This window comes from Pogoniulus pusillus, chromosome 1 (genome assembly GCF_015220805.1).
Source record: "Pogoniulus pusillus isolate bPogPus1 chromosome 1, bPogPus1.pri, whole genome shotgun sequence".
In the NCBI taxonomy this organism is placed as follows: domain Eukaryota; kingdom Metazoa; phylum Chordata; class Aves; order Piciformes; family Lybiidae; genus Pogoniulus; species Pogoniulus pusillus.
Genome location: NC_087264.1, coordinates 45,625,280 through 45,633,113, shown reverse-complemented (window position 1 = coordinate 45,633,113; position 7,834 = coordinate 45,625,280). Strand labels below are relative to the sequence as shown.

General features: G+C 38.5%; 1 long non-coding RNA gene across 1 annotated transcript; it reads left to right on the top strand.

Moving 5' to 3' along the window:
- The first annotated feature begins 220 nt into the window (after positions 1-220).
- LOC135180873 (uncharacterized) lies at positions 221-4,008 on the top strand. Its single transcript, XR_010304590.1, has 2 exons — positions 221-358; positions 2,748-4,008. It is a non-coding gene; the product is annotated as an uncharacterized LOC135180873 (long non-coding RNA).
- Positions 4,009-7,834: the final 3,826 nt, after the last annotated feature.

Genomic DNA, 7,834 nt, shown 5'->3' with positions numbered 1-7,834 from the left:
AGCCATTCTGTCTTGATCAAAAAAAAAATGGCCAGACTAAGAAAGCTATACTTGACAAAACATTTTAATAAGTACTCCAGTACAATGACATTCCCTTCAGATTTCACTCTTACTATAAACAAATGGGGGAAAAGATTTCTTTATTTGAAAAATCTTCACCATGTACTCTAATTTCTACTAATTTAATACATTCTTTTCTACATAGGAGTCCTGAAAGGAACATTTAGGAATCCTGTAAAAAAAGCAGAAAAAAGTAGTTTTGGACATGTTCCATCTCTCTATGAAAAGGTTGATTTATCACTTTGGAGTGCCTTAATGTCATATTAGACCATGGAACGATCCTGGCAGTGGTATTTCTGTAAGTATGTGTGAGTGTTTGTTAGCTACATGTGCATATTCATATAAATATGTGTGCTAGTTTGAAGCAGGCTAGAATGGTTTGGTGAGAAGAACTAGATTATAGGCTGTGAAAGGAAAACAATGGTGATGTCTACTTCACTCACAGGCTTGCTGAGACGTATAAGAATAAAAGCAAAACATAGATAAAGTAGTCTCTCTCACTCGGGCTGCTGGCTGAGCTGCATCTTACTCTCTAACCTCACCCTCCATTTTGGACTAATCCACTTTGCTTCCTAACCCCCCTGGCCGAACCTCTATTCCTCTTTGGGACTGGGGTAAGGTTGAGAGGGGCAGGGGGAAGGTGCAGGGGTGGTTGAGAGCCCCTCCTGGGCACTCAGGTTTCTGGGAGGGCAGTTGTGTTTGTGTATTACCTTTTACCTTGTATATTTCTGTCTATAACTGTATATACTGTAAATATCTGCTTGTATATTGTGCTAGCTGTAAATATAAGCTTCATTCATATTTCCAGAGCCAGCTGAATCTAATCTAGGTGATTTCCAAAATCTGTGTGGGGGTGGGGAACACCCAAACCATCACAATATGTGTATGTGTGTGTGTGTGTATGGACATTTATTTATTATCTACAAAAGACCACATTTTATTAGATGTTGTTTTTTTTCAACAAGCAGGGAATGTAAAAATAATACCTTCAGGTCCCTATTATCCTGTGCACTTTTGATATTATTTGTAATGCTGCATTGACCTTAAAATTGTCGATGGCCATGGACAAAATGGAAAAAAAATGCAATTTCCAGTTTTTCTTTCTTTTGTCATCCACTTGTAAGGGTGGAAGGGCAGAAAAGGTAAAACAAAATAAGGCTGCTTTGGGTGAATATATTTTAACAAAAAATATTGAAATGAGAAAAATTATAGATAGTTTGGAATTTTGCTAAACAGGTTTCAGTTGAGTGATTTGCCATTGGAATGGGCTGCCCAGGGAGGTGGTGGAGGCATCGTCCCTGGAGATGTTCAAGAAAAGACTGGATGAGGCACTTAGCGCCATGGTCTAATTGACTGGATAGGGCTGGGTGCTAGGTTGGACTGGATGATCTTGGAGGTCTCTTCCAACCTGGTTGATTCTATGATTCTATGACAGAGTGCAGGAGAACAAAGTCAAAGACAAAAAGACCTCTTGATTTATGATGAAATATTGATTCTAGATATAATTACTGTGGTAACAGTAGATGGAAACAGGGTAGCTGCTGGTTAGGTAGAGACCCACATAGAAAATGATCTTCTTAGGCAGTTCTGGAAAATAGGTCCACCAGCTGTCTCTGCCTGCCCTAAAAGATGTAGACACAGAACTGTAATCTTGCCTCAGTTTCTCACCCATTTTGTATGCACCCACATATTCATGAGAGTTAATATGTTTTAAGCAAAAAGTAGAAAACTCAAATGTAACAGAATAACTGTAATTGTTACTTGAGCCCGCTATGAGGAAAATAAGATTACAAATCCTTCTGGGAAAACAATTAAAATGCCATGACTGTAATCTTATCTATTTTAGTTCTTACCAGCCATCTCCTACAGCTATGTGCACAATTCATTCACTATTAAACACATATTAATAGCTGGAACTTGTTTTTTTTAAAAAGAGCCATGAAATACTAGACTTACAATTTTCCCCCTACTGTTGACACCTGATTTTATGTACAGTTTGAAATTCAGAACCCTGTACCATCTTAAATTACCTGCCTGAGTCTGTGCACTGAAATACAATTGTGTGCACGCATCTCAGAAAAATTCCAGCTGTATTGTCCACTTGCCTGGGCCTTAAAACTTTCACTTGATTGTATCCAGAGAGTGTTTGCTGATCTTGATTTTCCAGATGAACCTTCACTTTGTATTATTTAATTCAGTCCAATTTCTACTTTAATGTATTTTTCTCTCTATATAGCCCTTGTATAGTGTAATATTCTACAAGTGTTAGTCAGCATCCAGAAGGATAATTGAAAGTCCATTTTGTAGTCTCATCAAACTCATTAATACCACTTAGCAACTGTTCTTCAATACCTTGTCTCTAATTACTTAGAAGCTTAATGTTTACTGATATGGATTCAGTCCTCTGATGTGTTAATTGCTGAAAGACTTTTTTTTTTTTGAGACTTTAAGTGTTCTGCATAGGTGTGTTAGCCCCAGCTAACCACTCACTTCCCCTCTTCAACAGGACATGGGGAGAAAAGAGGATTTAGAAGCTCATGGGTCAAGATAAACACAGGGACTTTGCTTACAATTTATTGCCACAGGCAAACCAGACTCAAAGTGGGGAAAATTAATTTCATTTAGTGTCAATATGGGTAACAAAGGAAGATAACATAAATTAACACCTTTCTTCTCACTCTTTCTAGGTCCCTGCCTCCGCACTGGTCTCACTGCTCTGAGAAGTGTGGGAGGGCATACGCATCTTTGGAGGCGTGCGTGCTAGTACATGGCAGTTTCTCCTGCTACTTCTTCCTGCTTGAACTTTTCTTTTGCTTCAATATAGGCTCTCTATGGACCGTAAGTCCTTCAGAGATATGCAGCCTCTCCAATACAAGTGTTTCCCAGGTCACAGTAGATACCTACTCCACCATGAGGAACCTTCTTCTCTGACCTTGATATTTCATTTTTGTTTGTCAGCCTTTTTGTACCCTCATCACTCTGTGCAGGGTTTTCTACCCTTTCTTAAGGAAATTTTACTAAAGGCCTCAGATGGCTCCTGCAGTGGGTTTATTGTGGAGCTGGCTTAAACAATGTCTGGCACAGGGCACATACTGACCTCTTCCCACAGAGGCCACCCTGCGGCTTTATTCTGTCTTCTACTCCACACTACCAAACCCTTGCCACCTATGACCAATAGATGAATTTTAAGCATTCAAAATGTAGCCTAAATACTTAAGGTGCAATACTTATGTAGCCTAAATACTTAAGGTACACTAATTTTATTTCAACTGTTTACTTTTTTGGGGGACATTTTTCACATCAGAAAATGTAGCCTTGGATGAAAACTGGGACATTCATTTCAGTAATTTGTGAAACCTATTCTTTTTGGCCCTGATCTACAGATTTTAGGGCCAAAAGGGAACTAAAGTCATCTGATCTAAGGTCCTATATAATGCACACTGTGAAGTTTCAGCCATGTGCACTGCAAATGATCTTTGACTGAAACATATGCATTAGCTTTGATTAGAAGCTGTGAAAAAATCCTATTGAAACTGACAGTCATAGCCACAATTCAGTCTGAGGTGAATGTAAGGAATAGCACACTTCAGTCTGAGGTGAATGTAAGGAATAGCACACTTCAGTCTGAGGTGAATGTACGAAACAACCAAGCTCCTTTACATATTCCTGGTTCCCAGGCATATGAGGACTCTCAAGCAGCACTTGCACTGTACTTTCTAAGACGTTTTCTGGAGGTTGATGCAGAAAGCTTACATTGCCTATTTAAAAATAAGCTGAAGCACAAGTTCACAAAAAATATAAAATCAAAAAGCAAACCCAAGAAAACCTCTGCAGTATGACTGATAGACAGATGAGAAAAGTTTTGCATGATATGTAAAAAAGGAATAAAGAAACTGTTTTCTTCACAACTGTTTTCTTCTTTGCAAATAAATACCAATGATGGAAGAAGTACCAGATTCTTTTATGCATTTCTATTTTTGATACAAGTAAAACATCTCATGGACAAAGAAATAATGTCTTTGAATTTCCCCCACATACACACTATTTTCCATGCAGCTGTGCAGTATTAATTTAGAGAAAAGAAAAAAAAAAAAAAAAGGAGAAAGAGAGAGATGCTGTAGTGCTTTTATCTTTGTGAAAATTCATTATGCTCGGGTCTTTATGTCATCAGCACCATCTAATTCTTCTCTGCACAATGCATTCCGTGACCTATATATGACTCGTTCCAGTAAAAGACTGAGTAGTTTTCTACTGACATCTTTAATAGAAATCTTGCAGTTCAGAACACAAATAGGAGATTAAAATTGCTACTCAAGTAAACTGGTACAAGAGAGTGTGCTGATTTACCAAAGTTCTGATAACATATTCACAAGACCTCTAAGCTATATTTGGTCTTACTGACAATGTTCACTTCATCTGAAGTGAACACTTGGCAATCTGGGTATAGCAGCCTGTGGTCAGGAATCTGGTGAAATTCCACATGAAGAATCAGTTCACGATGTCTGTCATCATCTGGTGAATATTCAGCTTTTGCAGCAGTGTTGTGCAAGTCTTGAAAGGCATATGTGTATCAAATGGTCAGGAGAAGTCTGGAAGGCATGCCTGTATCAAGTGGTCAGAAGAACCCTAAGATCAGTAATAAATGGAATATTTTCATAAAGGACAGTAATATAATTCCCAAGTACTTTTTTACAATCTACTGTGACGTATTTTCTGAGGATACTGGAAACATTTTGTCTCACTCTTCAATGGTGGGACGAGATCAACAGATGGGCAATTGAACATAGCTTAACTGCAGGTTAGAAAGGTGTAAGTCAATAGAGACAAACGCGTACAAAGGACAAAGCTGTTAGCAGAAATTTATTGATGTCGTGTTCAAGCCTTTCTGCTTTACTTCTGGCCTTACAGGAAGGAATTGCTCACATTCACATATAGAAAATAAACAGAGAATCTACCACCCAGATCCAGCCATTTCCCTCAAATCAACAGCTGGTTTTAGTAGCATGTTGCTTTTGTCAAGTGAGGCTGTGGTTTAATTCCAGAGGCTTGCCTGTGAGTGAAGAAAGCACTGCCAAAGGCACCAGGAGTGTGATTCAGCCTTCAGCAGCCCAGACAGAGTTAAGCCTCTGGAATTATTACCCCCTAAAGGAAGATAAAAGCCCAGCCAAGGGAATTAGTGTGAACTTGCACCGTTAAACTGACATGCGTACCATGTCTGGAGAAGGATACTGGCTCTCTTGGTGCTGTTCCTTAGTATAGCTCCAAGCAATGATATTAAAAAGCTAACTGCTGAGAAAAGAAGGGAAAATGGAACATGGAAATAGAAGGGATGAATAAAAAAAACAGGGATTGAAAAAAAAGTTTTCTTTTTATGAGTTATTTAAAAAATGTACATAAGAAAGAGCTAGAAACGTGACAACTACCTGAAGGGACATTGTAGCCAGGTGGGGGGGTGGCCTCTTCTCCCAGGTAACTAGCAATAGAACAAGGGGACACAGTCTCAAGTTGTGCCAGGGTAGGTATAGACTGGATGTTAGGAAGAAGTTCTTCCCAGAGAGAGTGATTTCCCATTGGAATGGGCTGCCCAGGGAGGTGGTGGAGGCACCATCCCTGGGGGTCTTCAAGAAAAGACTGGATGAGGCACTTAGTGCCATGGTCTGGTTGATTGGATAGGGCGGGGTGATAGGTTGGACTGGATGATCTTGGAGGTCTCTTCCAACCTGGTTGATTCTATGATTCTATGATTCTAACTGTAGGATCTCTTGCAAGTCAATGCATTACATAGGATTATAAAAGCTTTCTTTTCCTGCAGGCAGTGGTAATTTATACGATTCAGTTTTGATTTTTATTAAAATTAAGGGGACATGCGGCAATGTAGCTACAATAAAGCATTCAGGATGAAGGATTGTTGCTTGGAATTTACACTCAGAGGACAGGGGTAGCACTCTGTTCAAACAAAAGGTCTAACCACTGCAATGTACGTTTCTTTCATTCTCCTTGCTTCTTGATACTAGAGTAAAAAATGAGAGGAGTATTCAAAGAAACCTAAAGGTACTCAAACATCAATGAGCATTGTTGGAGAAATTCTTGTTAGCAGAGCACACAAGAATTGACAAACATGAGCAATCCGTGCTGGGAATGTCCTTGAATCCATCTTGGGAGTTTAGATAGCAGGCACAGGGTAACTTCCCCCCAAATGCAGCTGCAGGGGGTGGAGTGCAGCTGCAGGTGGGCAGAGTTTAGCCATCCCCAGAGGCTGACCCTCAGATTGTTATGGTATGCTGACCTATTGATGCCTTACAAGTAACTCTGGACCCCCTGACTGTAACCAATCTTGGTGGAGCCCGCCTATTGCTAGAAGTGCATATAAGTCACTGCATCACGGAAATAAAGGGGATTTGACCATCTAACCATATTGATGAACAAAGAGTCATCTTCCCATAGCGCTCCACTGAACGTGTTTCCCAACAGAGCTTTAATATGATTTTCATGTCAATGCTATTGGTGTTTTCTGAAGCTTCGCCTAAAAGACTAGTGGAAGTTGGAACGGCCTTAGGGATTCACTTATTCATGCTATGTTGCTTTATTTTGTTTTCCCTAAATAGAATTCCTTAATTCCATATGTGTTGTGGGGGGGATTGATAGGAAGAGAAGGAGAACCATCTCCACTAGATTTATGCAAAGAAATAGAGTCAATATTGTAAGTGAGGGAAACGATTTAAGGGAGATTTTGAAGCACTGCATTTCCAAAAATATTTAAATACAAGGTAAATCAAGTTGTTACCTGCTGCAGACATTGCAGATTTTTGTGCTTGCCAATTTTGTAATTGATGTATTGATGAATCTAAATCAGTTCACTCATATATTTTGAAAAGGAGGTTCACCCTGCCTCTTTGATTTCCACTTTCTACTCCCTATTTGTTGTGATTTATTTGTGAGAAATCATTTCATAAGCAGAATTAGATGGTTATGAAGACAAAAGGAATGGTGATTTTATTGACACTTTTGAATAAGTTATTTATTTAATCTCTAGCCAAAATATGATTTTCAGATTTGTTTTGCAGTCTGCTTTAAGATTTTTTTGCACAGTGACTGTGGTGCCTCTGGCAACTATTTTACACTGTTGTGGTAATTATTAAAACTGTGATATTTTTTATCTAGCCAATGAACCACATGAAAAATTCTAAGGGTGTCTCACTCTCCTCTCCAAATATGTGTATCTGACTTTTTGAAAGGTTGTTTTTTGCTTAAAAGGACTGAAAGTCTCCTCTCCCTGGCTCTGACTCTGTATATACATATTGTTAAATGACATCTTTGTCTGAATATATTAACACTTTCTAATGCATATGATAACTGAGGTACTTGAACATGTACTATTTCTTTTTAAGGTTATCTGAGAGAATGGTGCCAAGCAATTAAATAAATGCATGTTCCCAGTGTTTAATGATGATTCAGAGACTGTAAAGAGTTCTGGTCCTTAAAAATGTCAGATAATTGAAAATAGAAAACTCAACATAAGTTATGAAGTTCTCTGAAGTTAAGAAGGAAAAAATATATTTAATGCATAATTCAAATATTCTTTTCTTGGATTTGTTGAGGTTATTTTTGTTGGTGTCATGTATTTGTATCTTTTGAACTCCTTGAAGATGTTGGTGAAACAAATTCTGATCTTATTTATACTACCACGAATCAGAACAATTGAATTAATACAGTTCTTTTGGTAGGTCACTAATGAAGATATTGAGTAAAATGGGACCAAGTACTGATCCCTGCA